Genomic DNA, 20,747 nt, shown 5'->3' with positions numbered 1-20,747 from the left:
TTTGCAGTAATTTTTAACATTGATTTTTCATCACTAATACAATGCGGAATTTATAATTTTTAATCGGATGGATGCCAGATGTTCTTTTAATCCCACTTAAAAGTCTTCTTCTCTCTCCAACATAGTAAAATTTATCAGCTCTTTTACAATTAAATTCATAAATAACACTCTATTGCGTTAACTAGACGTCTTCCTATACCGTTATTAATGGAATTTTTAATTTTTAACACGTTACTTAATTTACTTCAAAAATACATTAAACATACATTAAAGAAGTTTATGTAACGCTTTTAGTATATGTTTTTATATCAATTACTTCAGCAATATATAGTAAGCTTTACGAAATTTATATTTATAAATTTATAAGGATTAGTTGTAATTAATATATATTTGCATATTTTGTTTGCCATAGTCTGTAGAGGACCACGTAGATGGTCGAACTGTGTAAATAGTAAATGAAATAGAACTGAGTGAAAAAAACATTGTTAGCCTTTTCTACGTCAAAAAGCTATTTATTCCGATTTAAAATTTCAGTTTCTTTTCGTTCTGGTATTCGTAACTGTTCGTACATTAGAACTTGTCTTTATCGGTAAGGTTGTGTGTTGGCTCGCTTATCCTTGTTGTTTATCACATGGATCTGATGTAAATAATTGAAATTTTCAATGAAAGTTGAACAAAATACTTAGCAATACGTACTGAAAATAATTGCTATTTTAAAATGACAATTTTTTCAGTACATCAAAGTGATAGAAATCCAGGAATTTCGGATAATTTGAATAAAATATAACTTACCGTGTTATATTTCATTTTAACGAAATAAAAGGAAAAGCGATCTCCACTCGCAACTCATTATTATTTTCATTGTTAATAAATTTTTATCTTAAATTTTAATTATAACTTAAATTGCATATCCCGAAGCAATTTAAATTGGAATCAAATCTACATAATGACTAGAAAATTATATTTAAATGATTCAAAAGATATAAAGTCAAGATTTAAGTAACGATTAAACAGAGAATTTACTGAGATGTTTTTTAATTAATTCGTTTTGCTCATTTACTTAAATAAATTTTAAAAATTTTTAATAAGAAATCTAAACTCGATTCTCAAATTTTTCAATTTGAAATATTTCCCAGGTCACTACAACTTTTAATAACACACAAGTAGAACATTAATTTCTATTAGTGACGGATGGCCGATTGGGAATAAGTCCAGATAGGCCAATTTCCTCTTACAATTGCTTGATCACCTAATTTTATTTTATTTTTACGTGAACCTCTTAATAAAATTATTACAGTTGCATTTCCTTTCGTAGATCATATTTGTGATCTACGAGTTGCTTGGTGATAATTTTTCTTTCTCATGCTCTTTTGCAGTTTATGCGATTTGAATCTCATATATGTTACATTCTAATATATACGTAGGTAATAGTCAACAGAGGCTGGGTCAGGGCCATTCGCAAATGTTGATCCTACGTTCTTTCTTAATCCATAAAAATCTTACGAGTAAAATCGATAAATCAGACTTTTCGCCATTATATATCGCTTTCGTATAATGTTTTGATCTCAAAACATAACTTTTAGATAATGTGTTTAGTGGCCCTGTAGACTTCCTATTTGGGTCTGATAGTTGATACAGAATATTGCAATATCGAACATTTTTGAGGCGGAGCGTTATCGAAGCTTCTATGTTTGCTTATAGAATTGAGTTGATTCTCTAAATTTGATCGGTCGATTTTGATTAAACTTTGTCATTTTACATAATATGAGAGGAGGAAATTAAAAATGTAAAAGCCAGAGTCTATGATTTTGTTTTCGATATACAGAATATAAAATAAAGAATTTTTTAAAATGCGGTCGTTAGCACACGCGATTTTTTTTTTAAATTTATATTCGCGTCAATAATTTACAGACCAATAATAATGTTTCGGGAGCCATGAAATAATAATATTGACTCATATTCATCTCAATTCTTAGTTCATACTCAGAAAATGAACTGGGCCTAGTAGATTCTTTAATTTGTCATAAAGAATATGACTAAAAAATACGCGCGCATTGAATGTGGTGCGAAAGCTCCAGATTTTCTCATAATTTATATGCCTTAAAACATTATGTTAATTTAACAAATAATAATTAAAATGGAAATTATTTATTCAGTTAAAAAATAATTTATATCAATATAAATTCTATTGAATTATTAATATCGAATTTTAAATCATAAATAAAATTTATCATTTTTACTATTTAGTTATTTTCCTGATAAGATTTCTATTATCTCTCGCTTACATTTTTCATTTTCATATTTAAATTTTTCATGTGGTACGCAAATTATGCTGTTGTAATTACGCTTAATTGAAATCCTGTTATTTATAACATTTACTTATGAGAAAGCGAATAAAACACGCAAAAATACACGCATTGTTTAGAATAATTTAGAGAAATTCCAGCTAAATTAGTGATTTTACTATACTGTTATAATAATCGAATATTTACATTTCATTTAATAAAAGCAGCTTATAGTTAACTATAGTAAAATCTGGATTTAACGGACTAATTCGGGCGAGGTGGTGTCCGTTAAAGCCGAAAGTCCGTTATATAATAATGTAGGTTTTATTATTGAAAATAAGTAAAAACGAATTAGTTAATTTGTTTTTACTTATGTAGATACGTTTGTGTAATTAAAATTACGTATGTAAGAGAAGTTTAATTCCACAGTAAAGTTTTCTATAGTCTATGTATAATTGCTTGTGTACTCACTGTGGAGAGACTGTAAAAAACAAATATACGATCTAAATCGAAATAAAACATTTTTTGGAAAATACACTTTATTTTATTGTATTCAACCAAACAAATAATGTTCCGAAAAAGAAAACAAAATTTAAATTTGACAAAACCATAAAAAATTTTCCATCTATTCGTCTTCGGATGACGATTTATCCGGACACTCCAGTTGTGGCAGGAAATTAAGAAAGGCGACACTTACATTTGAAAAAACCTGTTAATTTAATTATAGGCCTATATAAAAAGCATTTCGCGTATGACGTACTGACCAGAAATTTTGTCCGTTAACCCGAAGCTTGTTAAAACGAGTTTTTACTGTTGTTTAGTTATAAATAACTGCTTTGTTTGTGCTTTAACTATTCAATTACGATTGAAATTATGTTTACTTTAAGAGCTAAACCATGTTTGATAAATATACACATAACTATGTTGCATACTTTTACACCGAAACGTAGATAATAGTCGTGCAAATTATGTACATACGTTAGCCATAGCTATTGACCGTGGTAACACGTTAACGTGGTCAATAGATAGATGGATAATCGCTAAAACTTCCTATAGGTACAGTACCAACAATCCGGGGAATACATTGATTTGGGTGATTTACGAGGATCTTGAAATGTAATTTACCAGAATAAAAAGAATTTTGAAACAAATTTCACAAAATTTGCATGTAAACAGATTCCTTTAGCATCTAATATTTTTTACATTTCAATATTTGATTCACTAGAATCTGGAACTCGCGACGGTGATTTTAGTGGATAAAATTCTATCGAAATTGATACTTTTTATTCAATAAGCAGACTTTCGCAGTATTCCCAACTTTCGTAGCCTGAAGGTAGTTTGATCGATTTCGAGATATTTTTACTGTTAATATCGCAGATATATTTCTTTGCGGTTGGAGATATTTTTAAAAATAAAATTCAGAATAATTCCAAACTCTGAGATGAAAATTTTTGATATTTTTTTAATAAAAAAATATTTTTATTCTATTTTCCTAAGTTTATAAAACGTCCTGTCATTATTATCAGTTATCAGTTTCGACTATTACTCTACATCGTCGTTTTAAATTTTAGGAAAAAGCAGATTAGATTATGTTCGGTGAACTTCTGATCTTTAACTTAGATGTAATGTAATTTAGAGCAAAAAATAATTTAAAATTTCAAACAGTTTTTAATTAGATACGCAGGAAAGTATCCTCATGAAGTTAATTATAATAGCGAGGTTGAGGCCGAAATTTTCAGCGCGAAAACGTGTACGTCGGACGTTCGGCGTCTCTTTCCCGTAAGCCTAGAAGTTTGACAATGGTGTTTGGAATGTCGAGCGTGATTCCACTGACTATTCGAACATCATTGTCAAACTTCTAGGCTTACGGGAAAGAGACGCCGAACGTCCGACGTACACGTTTTCGCGCTGAAAACTTCGGCCTCAACCTCGCTATTGACTACCTTTTTTTCTCTTTATTTCATAAAATACGGCTGGGTTTCGGGATTGCAAGATTGGGCTGCGAGTAGCAGATTGAGATATTTGAAGGACTCCGGGCTACTACTTTTGTGCCTATCTGGCGACCTGCGAGGTTCTCACGGAAACGTGCTGTTTACCCGCAGTTTATTCATATTATTATAAATATTAATTATTAACGAAAATAGCATTCTGTATAAGTAGCCGTATTCCGTTTGTTTAATAAATTACATCAGTTGCATGTCATTTGGCATATTCTACAGAAATATGTAAATCTCGGATAATTCGAAATCGCGAATATTTCGTCCCCTGAATTTCGAACTAACGAGGATTTCCTGTAGTATCATAGATTTTACGTCAAATACCAGAACAAATCATCTTCGTTAATAGAAAGATCATTGTTATTCGTTGGCATCGATTTAAAAAAAGCATGCTAGTATTTTTGAGATATATTTTATGGGTTTTTAACATTTCACTACGTAGAAGACCTTTCGTGCTTATGGCATTACTTTTTGTTTTGTCAATAAATAAATCAATATTGCAAACAAACAAGAGATATTTGTTAATTTTTATCGAGATTTGTTATTACCTATAGGCCTATTGGTTAAATATTAAAATTTATACATTTTACAATCAAAAATAAAAATTAAATACATTTCTATATATTATTTGTGTACTGTATATTACTTATATACAAGTTTCCTATTCATGCTTGCTCGTACATACATATAGGCTGTGTAACGTGTGTGTAACGTGACACTTATATATACGTATGTAACATTGATAGAATGAATAATAATAACTAAGCATCCACACTAATACAAGTTTTTGTGTTACTGAAAAACTATATCCAATTACTTTTATTTTTCAGATTTTATTTCAGTAGAATTGTCTGTAACATTTAAGAAATTTATTAATTGCTAGTATTGACATAGCGCTTAATTTCTTAGAAAAATATTATAATCGTGCGAATTTTATTGCATGTAATAAAACCAGTCTATAAGGCTGGTGAATAGTTAAATACTAAATATATTTGAATATGTCATATTTGTTTAATATTTTCGTTATCTTTTTTATCTAAAGTATTTTATTAACTTAAAATCCTTTTTATAATGTTTATGGAAATTTAATGTAAATTGGCTCATAAAACTGTTGTGAGCCAATATTTATCTATAATTTACTATAGTCCAAGCAGGGAAAGAGTAGACCCGAGTCAGCCCGAGCTGAAAGGGCTGACTCGTCGGATGAAAGGGATGGAAGGAGACATATAGGAGTAGACATACTCTTCCATCTGCTTTGTTTTTTACATTTTAAAACATTTTATATTATCTTTATCATAAATAATTGTATTGTTTTATTTTTCTTTTACAAATTTATTACTGTGATCCATGTGTCAACTTCCATACGTGGTATGTCTCTTTCCTGCCATTTCATCTGACATAGACCCTTCCAGTTCAGGCGGCTGATTCCTGTATTTCGTTGCGCGAACTATGTGCTGATAAACAATATCTTATCGATAGTATCGCTGATAAGATAATGTTTATCATAAAATATATAATAAGCATTGTAACATTTCTACACATTTCTACATAGATTGTATTTTGTGAAATACATGTAGTCTATAAAGGCAAAGATGTAAGAACGTTATGTTAAACATATCTGTTGTAACATTGGTAGAAAAAAAGAGTAAGGGAAATTAATCACACACACAAATACAAATTTTCAGTAAAGGAAGATTTTAAAATTTATTGGACTACAATTTGAAAAAATTGTATGAAAAAATGTTAGAACTTTAGTCCGTCTGTCGCATTTCCATGCGCATATGCAACAGGGAACTGAACATTTTCGTTTACTGTCACTGTAAACTATACAATACAATAAAGAAAGGGAAGAAGGCCGTACTCGTAGGTGTAGACTTTCAAAGGGGATGAAAGGAAAATATCAAGGGAAAGAATGAGAGAAAGATTTGTGGTAGGAGTCAAGAGGGTGAAAATGTTGAGTAAGGAGAAGGGAAAGGAGAGGTTGTGTGCCGCATGGGGAATTTATTAAAGTAGAACAAGTTACAAAATATAAAATGCCGAATACAAGATACATAAATACGTATTAATAACTGATGTTAAACATAACATTCGCGGCAGGTAATAGAATACACCAAAAATAAAATATAGTGATTACATACTTGTGAATTAATATACAGAAAAATACATACAGATGTAAACTTAGACATATACAAGAGATTATTTCGCGATATTTACAACAGGTGGGAAAAAACGCTGTACGACATACGCAGTGGATACATTGAAACCAAAACACGATATAACTGCTCGGTAAAGTATGAATATTAGTAGATGGATATAAATATTAAACAAATACAGCGCAAAACAGAAGTTAACAACGTTGCAGATAACATGGGAGAACATATTTAAACAGTAGACACACAAACACCAAACGATTGTGCAAGAAGCAGAACATCACTTAGAGTTGATAAGGAGAGTGATGGAGCCTAATCCAATATTTTAATGCTCTTTGCAAAGTCCCTAAGAGCTTTGAGAGTGTTTTTGTCACTAGTCAGTTCATTGAGCTCGCAAGGCCAATGGAGTCCTGCACTGTATACGATGTCTGCCAGGGTTTTCCTTTGCACTCCGTAAAGAGGACAGTTGAAGAGAATGTGCGCAGTATCTTCTTCCTCGTTCAGATATCTGATAGGCTTGACCAATCTTGTTTTTTATTAGAAGCATGCTGCTGATTTTTTTCATTTTCAAAAAGAATTGTATTTTTAATTTAAAACATTAAATAATTATAACAATTTTAATATATAACATATATAAATTTTAATATATACAGTACAATATTAAATACAATATATAGGCCTAATATTGAATATATGATACTTTTGTCCACTTTGGACGTTCTTGTGAACTATGTTACACCGAGGGAAGAGAAACACACACTTTCCATTTTAAAATATATTTATTGTAACGTAATCTTGTACGTGTTCGCAATTAAGTGTTGATTATAACTGTAATTAGGTTACTTTATAACCAAATGAATGGATTATTCCTTGCAATATCAAATACACTGCTGGCCAAGTAAAATGCAACATCACGATGGACTATAGATATTGAAACAATGGAAACTTCCTTCACGACGATGCATTTTGCTTGACCCGTGGAGCATATTCATTCATCGGGAAAATAAGACTTTACAAAATATTTAGGCATTTTTTTACATTAAAAAAATATATATACTGTATATATATTATACAAAAAATGCCAAAATGCCAATGGCATAAGAATTTTTAATGAACAATTAAGTAAAAACTGAAAAGATGACAAATTTATATTGTTCTGTTCAATAAAATACATTTTTGATATCGTAGATAAAGCAATTTCGTTAACTGAACTTATGAAATTATCATTACGGCAGTATAATTATATTCTAATTTTATAGTTATAACCACCCCAAAACAATTAAATTGCAAACGTATGCGCATATTTTAAATACCCGTATTAAAAAAATAAATAAAATAAATTACTCCAATACTCCTACAGGTATGTTTTCTATGTTATAATTACGTGACAGTTTCTATCAACTGATAGAAAGTAATTATAAGCCAGCACAATATATATAATTATTTTCACGATATCTTGGATGGGAGAAGTAAGAAAGCAAGATTTGACACAAGCTCGCCTAGCATGGAGAGCAATGGTCTTTGAAATCTCAAGGATCGGACAAGACTGAATATTTAATACATAAGTGTAGGTTATGTACAAGATTTCTTACAACACGTACGATTTCTTGTTATATATAACAAGAAATTATTCTTTTTTGAAATACAAGTTAGTACAAAGGAACTATCTACATTATTTAAGAATAGTTTCTTTAATACACTTAAATACGAAACCTATCGGTTTGTGCGTGACCCTCGTAACCCCTTTTTTGAATGACTAAATAAAAGTATTTTCCTAATCATCTTAAATTTGGAATTTTTGATGACCGATCAAATTAGGAATTATATTTAATAGCTTTAACAATATGGAAGTCAACGAACTCGAAGGATTTTTTTTCTTATGGTCTTTATATTCTCGGATAAGATATAATCTTGTACATCATCTTATCCAAGTTTTTCTACATTTGTCTGAAAATTTGGGCGTATGCACTTTGTTGAAATAAATGCTCTTAAATTTTTAACTGTGGCTATGGATTTCATAAAAATCGTATAGGCTAGATTATATTTCTTTATGAATGTAGTAAAATACAAAAATACTTTCTATATACTTTGTAGCTTTCTGTCCCGACCTATACTATATTACTATATATATAATAGGATAGTTTCTGTATATAGAATCACAACATTTAGAAAATATTTCTGCGTAAGATGGACGAGATTTCAAAACTTAAAAAAACATTTCAATATAACAATTTCTAGTTGTCGCTGTTTCTTTTTAATTAAATAAGAAACGCGCTAAGATAAAAATCTGAATGATGTTTAAAAAATTTTCTGCCACGTTATACACACACGTATACACCACGTTATCCTAGATTTACTGGCGTTTACGTCACTTATCCGATTACTGTGTTTCTTCATTTAATCAGTCACAGCCCAAGGCAATTTAAGATATTTTTAGAAGAGAATAATACGTGCGAACGAGAAGAAATAATAACTTGGAAAGAAATGAAATTTTAGAAAAGAAATTGCACCTAAATCCACCGGTGGTGCGGGATCTAATAATGACTAACCTAATGACATATAGATCACTCGACGACCGAAAATTAAGTTATTAAATTAACGAACAAGACGACATTAACGCATCCGTATACTCTGCCCTGGCCGGAGGCCTCGCCTTTTTAGGATACTCGTCGATAACTTAGAACTTAGAATATATTTTTCTTTTGTATTTGATATAATGCCTGCGAAGAAATTGGCCGTAGAAGTGCTTAAAACGGCTCCGTCGACAAATCGCATGGTGTTGCTTCACTTCTAATTATTTCAAATTTGCTGCGAAATATACGAAACAAAATACAGTTAAATTCTTTTTAATCGTTACTTCTAAACAATATTAAAACATTTAGGATGAAGTAATGTTGTTACGAAATACATTGATATTCGATATTTACTGTACTTATTCTATGCAATGGAGCTTGATATGGGCTAGTGACCATTCGATATGTTGAAATTTCGATCTAGTGAACAGTTTTGTTGGATTTTGATGTCATTTACGTACGTAACGAACGATTTAGCTCGGTATTTTAAGAGTTCACTACGTTTGGATAAATGTCGTGTACAGTATATGGTCCAATTATAACCTATTTACAATACCTCTGTAATTTTTAATCAAATTGAATGAACAGTGTCGTCTGTAGTTTCCCGAAAGTTTAATCAACCTAGTTGATGAAAACTTTTGGTGTTAGTTTCGATCTTTTTTCGTTTCTGCGCGCGTAGTTCTCGGTGGTTAAACCAACACGCCGTCTTATTTTAAGCCATAGAGTAAATCGTTCGAATTTAGTTTATCATACCTCGTCAATAGTTTATAATTTTGTGTCGAGTAAATAAAATAACTATTGTAGTTTATAATAGTACACAGTTGTTTTTACTAATTGCATCTCATTGTTGAATTTTTAATGAAATAAAGTTCGTTGTTGTTATCATGGCCTAGGCAAAATACATTAGGGGACCGAGTAGGCCGAACCGCGGATCAGATTGTGGTTTTATGAAATAACTAAATTACAATCGATTTAATTTAGATAGTAGAGGAACAAATCACGAAACAATGCGCAGAATGCCACAGTTGGTTTTTGTTTATTTTTTTTAATTCTCAAGAAATCAATGTTTATTTTAATCATAATTTGTGCTTATTACAATATTTTATTGTAAGGACGTTAAAGGAAAAGAAGTTCCAAATATGGCTTAATGTATTTAACTTTTTCGAAAATGTTTTATTTTTGACAACTCTAATGCAGTAATCAATTATTGATTTTTTTTCAGTGATGCATTAATAATTGTTCTAACGAGTGGTGCTTAGAATTGGTTTTCGTAAGTAATGCTTATTAGAAAAAATATCAAGCTTAGCTAGACCATAATAGGGTTATGTACTGTACCATTATATATCCAAATACATTGATAAATTAAACGAATGTAAATAAAATCCGATAACGTTTAATATTGATTTTAAAATAGTAAATATACTTCTGTATATATATTATAGTCTACTATACTAATTGTATACTAATAAATAATTTAATACTGTATATATATTAAATTATTTATTTTCGTTATACAGTAGACTTTTGATACAGTGAATTGCCAAAGAACCGAGTTAAATCACTGGCTATATCGATAATTCTGTATATCGTCTACGTAAAAATTAGCAAGGACCAACAAAATTGTTGGCTGTATTGAAAGTTCATTTGTACATAAGGGTCATTATATCGAGAATTTTTCGTATATATATAATATAGGCTATATTTATATTTCTGTATACGTTACTTAGTATAGATGCACGCGTATGCGTTTGTGTAGCGAATAAGAATTGGACTGCAATTTGAAAAAACTGTAGACCTACAAATTCTCTCTGTCGTCCGTCCGTCTGTTTTTCCTTAATCTCGAGAACGGTGTTAGATAGATGAAAATCGAGATCAGACGGGAAAATTTAGGGGCGGAGGCTCCGATTAACTGTATACGCACTTTCGGTCTAGAACGGAGTTACGTAGATAACCGACACGATTCTATCGCTAGCAGGGAAAGTATGATGGGCAGGGGCAAGACACTACTAATTTCAGATCGACAGGATATATTTTAAATTAAATAAATTAAGAATATGATTTTAAAAATTGCAGCCAGGCATTGTAACAATGTCACAATAAATAATTGCTCGTTTTCTTTTTTTGTTTTGTTTTATATTAGACTTTGGCCAAAGTGTATTTTTTAAACGAACGAAGAAATAAAAAAGATAAATATTAGAAGAAGAAAAATGTGAGAAATAAATATGCCATTGAAAACAATTAGAACGTCNAGATAACCGACACGATTCTATCGCTAGCAGGGAAAGTATGATGGGCAGGGGCAAGACACTACTAATTTCAGATCGACAGGATATATTTTAAATTAAATAAATTAAAAATATGATTAAAAATTGCAGACGGGCGTTTTTTAACGGTCACAATAAATTTTGTTCGTATTTTTATGTATACTTTTGTTATTACAACCGGAACTATTAGTATAGGCAACTCGATGGAATTTAATATTTTCTTTCACTCGTTATCAATGAAGGTTTTCGGTCTCGGGAACAACGAAAAGTATATTTAATCTCTCCTTTTCCGTTTCTGAATGTGCAGCTTAGATAAGTTTTTGTAGAATTAGTCGGGACTTAATTTCACTCGATATTAAAGCTTTTCACAAGTAGAAAATAACGGATTAAATAATACGCCGATGGCTAATATCTAACCCTCTATAGAAAACTTGAAATCGGCAGTTACAATTAAAAGACGCCTTTGTTACCCGATCCTCGCATCGGGTAACAAAGGCGTCTTTTGCTTTGATTCGTCGTTTCGTATCTGATTTAATGCGAATAAACGGGCAAACTTCCATAAGGCGCCATCCTAAATAGCGCCAACGAATACTCGTACACCGTTCTCTTCCATACGACTTTATTATTAGCAAATTACGTGGCTCTCGAACTCGGATTTGCGTCTACATCTCGTTATTGTATATAATTCGTACAGTTCGAATTACTTCGTTTTAATTCCGCACTCGGCGGCTTAGCGCTAATTTCGGAAGCGATTAGACGGTGACGCTAAACCGAAGTTTGACCTATTTACTCCGGATTGTGTATACTGAATTCGATTGTCGGTCCAGCTATTTCTCTCGGCTTACTTTCATTTCCGGTATAGTACAGCGCTCGAGTTGATGGAATTTTATAGAGTTCGACAACTCTTCGATATACAAACGAGGTTTTAAATTTCGGTCCGTCGGATTTTATCTGGTCCACTTGTCCACGACTTACAAATCTGTTTCGATCGTCTACCCGAATATAAATTGGACAATTTCCATTTCAAACTTCTCTCCCAACGAGATCCATACTCGGACCTAATGAGAAAAATACTCGACGTGCCATTCGGTAATATTGGCAGTTTTCTTTATGATTCCGAAACGAGAATTTAGTTATTTTTTAAATTAATATTGGGGTAAAAGGTTTTTTGATTCTGGGAATTTCTGTTTTGTATGCGATCTTCGAAAACAGTTAAAATTTTAAAATTTCGATCATTTCAAAAACATTTTGAAAACTTTCCCTCTCGATAAAATTCGAAACAATTGAAAAATTCTTTCAGAAAAAAAGGACTACTTTTGTGACATTTCGGACACTACAGATATTAAAGCGATAACGTCGACGTTATCGCTTTAATATATTGTTTTATAAAACAGTAATAAAAATCGAGTGTACGTACAGTACTGTACATATGAACGGACGTAAAGACCGAAGGATTAATCTAAATTCCTTACATTTTGAAAAATATCTCGAGAATTACCAGTAATAAAATTGCCGATTTTCGGACAAACTGCAAAAAAGTATTTCGAGTCCAAAATTAAATTTTTTTTGTTGTTGTTGATTGCTTGTTTTGATTCGTATAAAATTTATATATCTATACTAATATTATAAAGAGGTAATGTTTGTAAGTATGTATGTAAGTTTGTTTGCAGCGGGTTATCTCCGAAACTACTCGTCCGATTTCAAAAATTCTTTCACCAATATTTAGAATGGAACCTCAGGGTGGACATAGGCTGTATATTATTCCAAATATATAATCTAGGTTAAGGCTTTTTTGTCCAACAGATGGCGCTACGAGTTCGACGCCCTAAGTTTGCTTTTCTGCGAGGCATTATGCTTTTCTGTGAAAATGAACTAAAGCGGAACACCTTCTATCTGTCTATATAAATTAAAATGTAATGTTCGTTTGTTCCTACCGATTCCTTTGAAATTTTTACACAACGCTGCATTCGAATACGCACGTGTTTTTATATAATATACGTGTCGAAATTCAACCCCACTGAAGGGAGATGGTTAGGTTTAAGGCTTACGGTAAAGAACTCTGCTTCTATTTATACTATTTTAGATGCGGGTTTTTGCGTTTTTGATTGCGTTTTAATAGGGCACGTCAAGAGAATGTACACTAAGAAATTTTTCGAAAAATTCCCCCCCCCACCGGGGTAAGTGTTATAGATTTATAATAGATACATTTTGAGCCACAACAACGCGTGGCGGGATCTGCTAATAAAGTATAGAGAAGTTCGGAAGTGGCAAAGCCGATGGAACGGATTCTTCGGCGAAATACATTTCGACCAACGTATTTCACGAAAAATTAGATTAAATTTGACTTAATAGTGTTGGGTCGGGGACCGTCAAAAATTAGATTATGCAAGTTTAGGGTAGGGTCCTACCACCGGGCGTGTTTTGTCGGACACACGTCCGATTTAGACAAAAAACAAATAGTAAGGCGCGAGGGTAAGAGTCACTCCGAAGTCCGGGAACGATCCTTTCGGAAGGACGAATGCAAAGTTAAATATAAATGAAAAAGAAGTTTTATAACTAAATTATAAAATCCGATTTAGGAAACTGGCCTATTTCTATCTACAAAACGGTGGGGTACCTAACGGGGGTCCGAACTGAGCGACTCGCAACATACCGGGAAAAGAGTTGTCTTCTCTCTTCGTTCTGTTCACTTTTTCGTTTTTCTCCTTTACTCGGTCCCTCCACTTAGTCCTTCACTGGGTCCGTCGCTCAGCCGCTTTCTCCGTCCTCTAAGTCCGACTCCCCGTTCTCGGCTAAGTTCCTCAGACGGTCGTCTCCCGTCCAGTCAATCAGTAGTCAGTTGGTCCAGTCTGTCGGTTTCGTCATTTCTTTCTGTTTTATTCTTCGTTTTTGACCAATCGCGCTTTAGTTCCGGAGGAAGGCGAAATAATTTGTAAAAAGCACGATTGGTTATCCAGTGGTCCTCCTTCTCTTTCGTCAATGAAGAAGAATATGCGTCCGTGTGACGTAGCAAATCATCGGTCACCCAACACCATCGAAAAAGGGGGAAACGACGGTCATCCCTTTACCTTTTCCTTCGCGTATTGTGAGATTTATAACACGATGGTTCGCGAGCATTAATATTAAATGAAAAAGCCGACGAGGGACTCCGGGTCCTAAATGCATTCTGAAAATAAAACAGTGTTTTTCTAAGTCTAGTTTGTGGTCCCGCGGTGGTGTAACAAATCTAGCGGTAAAGTAAGGCCGACCTTAGTGCTCGCGGGTCATTAAGAAGTCTAGACAAGAAGGGTATCATAGTATTCATTAAATTTATAACAGTTACGAGTAATCCATAATTTTTTTTTTATTTTAATTTGTTTCTCTAAATTATTTTAAATCGATATTACTAAAAATTTAGAAAGGGGGTCCCTAAAATCGGAAAATAGGCGAAATTCCTTTACAACGTTGGTTGATATACAATCAAACTCGGTGTCGCGTTTACACACGCATCTTCCAGATGTAGGTCCAAAGGGCGTCCCGTCTGATAGTTAACAGGTGTTCTTTACACCACCAGACAGAACAAAACAAAAAAGATATAAAATACACAATATATATATATTGTGTATAAAATATATTATAAAATAAAATATAATATAAAAATNATGTAATTATCTTAATCTTCACTATCGTTACTTTTTGCCCACAAATAAAAACCCAGCGAAGCGGGTCCTTGCAGCTATTCGAATTCAAATTCGAAAATTGTTCGAATTTAATTCGAACAATATTCGAATTTGAATTCGAACATAAAATTCGAATATTGGTTCGATTATAGAACGATTGTAAACGTTTCAGAAACGTTGAAAATAGTTCGTTTGACTGGACGTGAACAGGAGACGTTCAGAAATAGAATCGGGACCTGGTCTCTAATTAGTCTGGAAACGCTAGTTCTTGCATTCTGTGAAAACGGGTAAGATTGACTATAATGTAATTATCTTAATCTTCACTATCGTTACTTTTTGCCCACAAATAAAAACCCAGCGAAGCGGGTCCTTGCAGCTATTCGAATTCAAATTCGAAAATTGTTCGAATTTAATTCGAACAATATTCGAATTTGAATTCGAACATAAAATTCGAATATTGGTTCGATTATAGAACGATTGTAAACGTTCCAGAAACGTTGAAAATAGTTCGTTTGACTGGACGTGAACAGGAGACGTTCAGAAATAGAATCGGGACCAGGTCTCTAATTAGTCTGGAAACAGGGGACTTATTTCTTGCATTCTGTGAAAACGGGTAAGATTGGCTAATCTTCACTATCGTTACTTTTTGCCCACAAATAAAAACCCAGCGAAGCGGGTCCTTGCAGCTAGTATATATATATAAAGGATTATTCGGCACTCGTTATATATTGATAACTTTATCTAGGAACACTCGGAAAATCGCGAAATAACAGTACGAATTTCACTTTTAAATCTGATATTTCTTACTTTTTCAGTAGATCCGAAGTCGAGAAATCTTCTTTACGGTAAGTTTATTATAAGCGAAGCGTTAAAAGTGACAGTTTTACATGGTTATAACTCAACCGATCAACTTTTTTTCAGTCACGGTGGCTTCTAGTCTAGCCGTAGCTTGTTTCGTCACCGTCTGCGCGATAATCGGTCTGGCAAATCGTCGACGTCTACCGAAATGCCGGTGAGTATAAACGAATCTCTGGTAGAACGGTTTATTTTCGATCCGCCGATTAATTAATATTTGCATTTACAAGTAAAAACGAGAAAACGGAAAAGTCGGACGCGTTCGACCAGGTGGATCTGGCCGAGAGTTTTCCTCCCCCCGACATACCCGAAGCCCAAGTGCCTAGGCAAAGCACGTTCTTCGTCGACGATAATCCACCCGCTGGCGAAAACGACGTCTGCCAAAGTTAATAATATTTACTCGAGATTTTTGCTTTTTTCCGACAGACGATTCTCCATGGCTTTCGACCCGTTATTTGTATTTACAAATCCGCAATCTGTTTTTAAATTGCATCGTCGACAGCTATTTTTTAAGGCTTCTTGGTAAATTGCGCTTTCGTAAGTTATGAAATAAATTGTAGATTCGTAAAAGAATGTCTTCGCTCTTCTCCAATTTAGTTAATTAAAACCGTGCTGGAAATATACGCGTGTCTTTTTAGTCCGCCCAGACGAAATTTTCAAATAGTCGTAACGTTAATTACGAAAATGTAAATATTAAATTATAATTTTTTAAAATTTGATTCGTTTCCTTCGGTGGCGGCCGTTTCCGGTAGCCCGCGAATACGATCTTAAAACGCACGATTTTCTGGCCATTTCCCGAATATCGCGCCGTTTCTTCGTTCGGTGGTCAGTGCCGGAACTAGTTTTTCTTTCTCTATTACGCCGTTTGTTTCTACAAAAAACATAAATGATAAATCTCGTCAGCGTTTCGACAAATACTTTCGTGCTCAGACGTTTTGTTGGCGAAAAAGACCAATAAACGTGTTAACTGTATATATTATTTAAGTAGGTTTTATCACTTTGATATACTTACGTATCGTTCCGTAGACGGAAACTCATATTTTTAATGCAATACGCATTGCGTACATTATGCCAATTTGGCAATACGATCGACGAAAAATCCAGTACTGTGGCGAGGCATTCCAGTAAGCCGTCGGGCGCATCTTTTTGTTTAATTTTTCTCCGCACTTTATCTAATATTTTATTATTCTCTTCCAAAGAAAACTGCTTTCATTTTTTTCTCGTAAACTTAAAAAGAAATAATCCGTAGAGTAATAGCGTCGAAACGAAACCGTAACTAAGGATTAAAATTATGTCGTCGGTCGAACTAGATATTAAAATGAATGTTGCCAGACGTATTATTCATCGTTTACTAATAATGAATGATCCACGCATTTATAGATCTCGTTATGAAACTGTTCTTTCGTAAGGGACAGAATTTTTATTACGTTAAACTGAAATTTTAATGTACGAACTTCCGAGGTAATCCGGAAGTCATATTTTAAATTCAAAATTTCCCCCCGAAAGGCATTAGAGAGACTGTTGCTAACGGGAAAAGACTCTACTAATTTGAGGCGGAGAGCGTATATTTTAAATTATAAAAATATTAAAACTATGATTAAAAATTGCAGCCAGGCATTGTAGAGATATAACGATAAAATAATTGCTCGTTTTCTTTTTTTGTTTTGTTTTATATTAGACTTTGGCCAAAGTGTATTTTTTAAACGAACGAAGAAATAAAAAAGATAAATATTAGAAGAAGAAAAATGTGAGAAATAAATATGCCATTGAAAACAATTAGAACGTCTGAGAAAATCGCGCAATACGTATTTAGTAATAAGAAAATAAATTAAAAATCGCCGCGGCTCGACCCGATTAGGGGAAATTTAACGAACGGTTCCGAAAAGGAATATCGAAGAGGAAGGAGCGTTCTCCCAAACGAAAAGTGCGACGACTTCGTCTCTTTTACGCAATTCGCCTAAGATCCGGGGTTTGCGATACGGATTCCAAGATATGGTGGCAAAGCGCTAACCGGGCCATTTTAGCCAGCCATTACCGAGGGACGGTTCCGATATATCCTTACGAACCACACTCCCGAAAATTTCCTGGGTTTTTTGAACGTCCAGATTCGATCCGAGGGATCCTCCGGAGTAGTACGCCGACACTTTAACCACTCGGCCTTCCAGCCTCAATTTTATCGGAGTAAAAAACACAATGGGCCCCTATATTTTTCCGATTTCATATATTTCTTCCTCCCTCTCGACGGTTCCGTATACAGTTTAAGGGAAGGAAGGGGTGGCAACAAATGTATCGTTATACGCGACGAACGGAGAGGCCGAGGCACGGTCTTCGAATTTGTTTTTACGGGCCCGCTTACTAGTCGCTTAAGTACTGTAAACTATCGGTTACAAAATATTTACAGAACTTTGAAATTATTATTAAAAGTTTCGTCTCGACGCGAGTAAATTTAAGCCATTTTCAAACAATAACGAGCAGTCTCAAATTAGTAGTGTCTCGCATCCGTACGTCATACTTTTCCTTTAAGAATAGAGTCGTGTCGGTCATCTAACTAACTACTTTCGGAAGGAAATTTCGAATTGAAATAACGCGCCTTCCGGTTTGTACCGGAAGTTCATATATAGCTAATCGTGGCCACCCGTCCCCAATCTTTCCGCATCCGACTAACTCCGTTCTCGCGATTAAGGAAAGACCGACGGACGACGGTGGAAATTTATAGGTCTACAGTTTCTTTAAATTTCGGCCTGGCGAGTTTCCCTTAGCGGATCGCCCGAGCGTTGCCTCGCCTTATCCGCATTTTATTCGTTGTTTACGCTTTATTTGGCCAAATTATTGCTTTATTCGTAATAACGAGGAAAAGTATTATTTTAGGGAATATCGTTATTCGAATTTCCTCCAGCGCGATTAGAAAAGTTTTGGTCCGCCATCGATGGAAGATTATTCCCTTGTAGGGGTATAGAGTAGTTGGGTTTTATTATTAAATTTTAGTTATTTTAAAATATTAATTACATTAAAATTTTCTGTTATTTCGAAACATCGGTAACCGGAGATGGCGCCAACCTTTAGCGCTAGAAAGGACCGACCCTAAGTCCAGCTACTAGCGCCATCTGTCGACTTGTTTTACCACTACGTTAAAATATAATTAACTTAAATCAATCGATTAGTTGTCATTATTGAGTTCATCATTTAACATTTCCATTCTTGAAAACAAATTATTCCAACATTTATATTAAAATTTTAAGGCCCCCGAGTACTTACCGAACTTAAATTTTATCTTAGCATACGATAAAATTAATTAAAAGTTAAATGTATTGATAAAAGTAAAAAGATTAAATTCCGAGAAATGAAACGTCAATCTTTTTATTACGGCAGATTTTCTTTCTCCACTCTTTCCTCTATCGATAATTGTTCTCGTTTCGCAGATTTTTATTTAAACGTTCGCAAATTAAACTACGGGTGCCGAGGAGGTATTCCATTTCTTTATCCAACATTTTCTAGCATTAGTAGGTTCTACGGGGTGGGCGGAGAGTAACTAGGCATTGACAAAGCGTTACAATTTTTGTACTAGTAATAATAATGCAATCGTAATAAAACTTACGCTTGCGTATACATTGTAATTATAAAATTCCATTGATCTACATCGAAGATGTGGACGGCGATCGAGAGAGATCGCACGCGCAGTGGCAAAAAAAAGATGGCCGACAGCTCGTCCGTTCGGAACGAGTGCGGGTTGCTGCCCGCTACGAAGTGTGAAAATCGGAGGTTGTTGGGCAGAAATAATGGCGTACGGCGAAAGGACGTCGTGCCGTAATCCGTCCGGAAAAAACGAAGAATTGTCATTCGAAGCTAACGGCCGTCTCTGCTCGTTGATAGATGGCGCCGGTGCCCACTTTTCATTTTTAACAATCGTGCTAATTCCACGGATTTCCCAATTTCATCGTTAGTGCTCTAAAATTATACGAATTTTTACAGATTTTATCAAGTTGTACAGTATATAACGACTTTTTTTTTTTTTTTTACTCTTCTCCCCGAGGTTACTAAGAGGGCCCGTTTTAGCCAGCCCATTATGGATTCGATGGACAGAGCCGTAGGCTGCCACCTCGATCGCTCGGCATTCCGGCAGCCAATACATAACGACTATTACCGAGTACGAGGTGACCACAATTAAAGTTGTCATATTCAGAGGTTACTGTGGCTCCAATCGACCAGCCGATTGACACCAAAATTTGTGTACTCGCTATTCGAAGGATGCGCGAAAGGATTTTGCAAAGAAAATTTTAGTTTTAAAATTGGCGCTACAAAGCAATACAACAAACTGAATGAAAAGCACTTATTTATTCGTGTGAAGACATACCGTTACGTGCTGTACAGATTATTTAGCGATGCGAGGATTATTCTTCGATGATAATGCGCAGTGTTCCCCGTAATGCTTCGCACGTGCAACGAAATACTGTCCTTTAAGTTTTCTAATGTTGCAACATTGCTTTCATCCTCTAGCGGACAATTTTGAAACTAAAATTTTTCTTCTCAAAATTCTTTCCGTAGTCCTTTGGATAGCGCGTACACAAATTTTGGTGTAACTCGGCTTATTGGTTGTAGCTACGGAGAAAAGGACGATTAAAAATATTATTTTAGATCATAAAGGATTTTTATGATCTAAAATAATATTTTTAATCGTCTATCGTAAAAGAAATTTTGATGTTAGAATTTATTCGTTATTTTGGATAATTTTTGTGTGTGAACCATTCTTAGATAAAGGTGTTCATCTCTGGTATATGTAAGGGCCACATTTCAAAACTTGCATGCGGCCCGTGTCGGTGTAAAAGGGGGGAGGAAGTCGGTAAATCACAATTATTTATTCATATATAATTATAAGTTAGAATGGGTATACTTAGTTTAACTTCTGGAACTGATTTTAAACGCAATACTGCTAGTTTTAAATTAGTTTCGATTGTCTGTTAGCAGGT

General features: G+C 33.7%; 1 protein-coding gene across 4 annotated transcripts in view; it reads left to right on the top strand.

Moving 5' to 3' along the window:
* Window positions 1-16,497, top strand: part of LOC111621353 — a 60,990-nt gene extending 44,493 nt beyond the window's left edge. For 3 of the 4 annotated variants that reach the window (XM_023363490.1, XM_023363473.1, XM_023363457.1), the window contains 3 exons: window positions 15,744-15,773; window positions 15,850-15,940; window positions 16,014-16,497. The gene's annotated coding sequence lies outside the window, so the exon portion shown is untranslated. The remainder of the gene's footprint in view (window positions 1-15,743; window positions 15,774-15,849; window positions 15,941-16,013) is intronic. The other variant, XM_023363464.1, reaches the window with a different exon arrangement.
* The last annotated feature ends 4,250 nt before the right edge of the window (window positions 16,498-20,747 follow it).

Source organism: Centruroides sculpturatus, unplaced genomic scaffold (genome assembly GCF_000671375.1).
Source record: "Centruroides sculpturatus isolate CEXI.00-Female unplaced genomic scaffold, Cexi_2.0 scaffold45, whole genome shotgun sequence".
Lineage (NCBI taxonomy): Eukaryota > Metazoa > Arthropoda > Arachnida > Scorpiones > Buthidae > Centruroides > Centruroides sculpturatus.
This window is presented reverse-complemented; position numbering and strand designations above follow the sequence as displayed.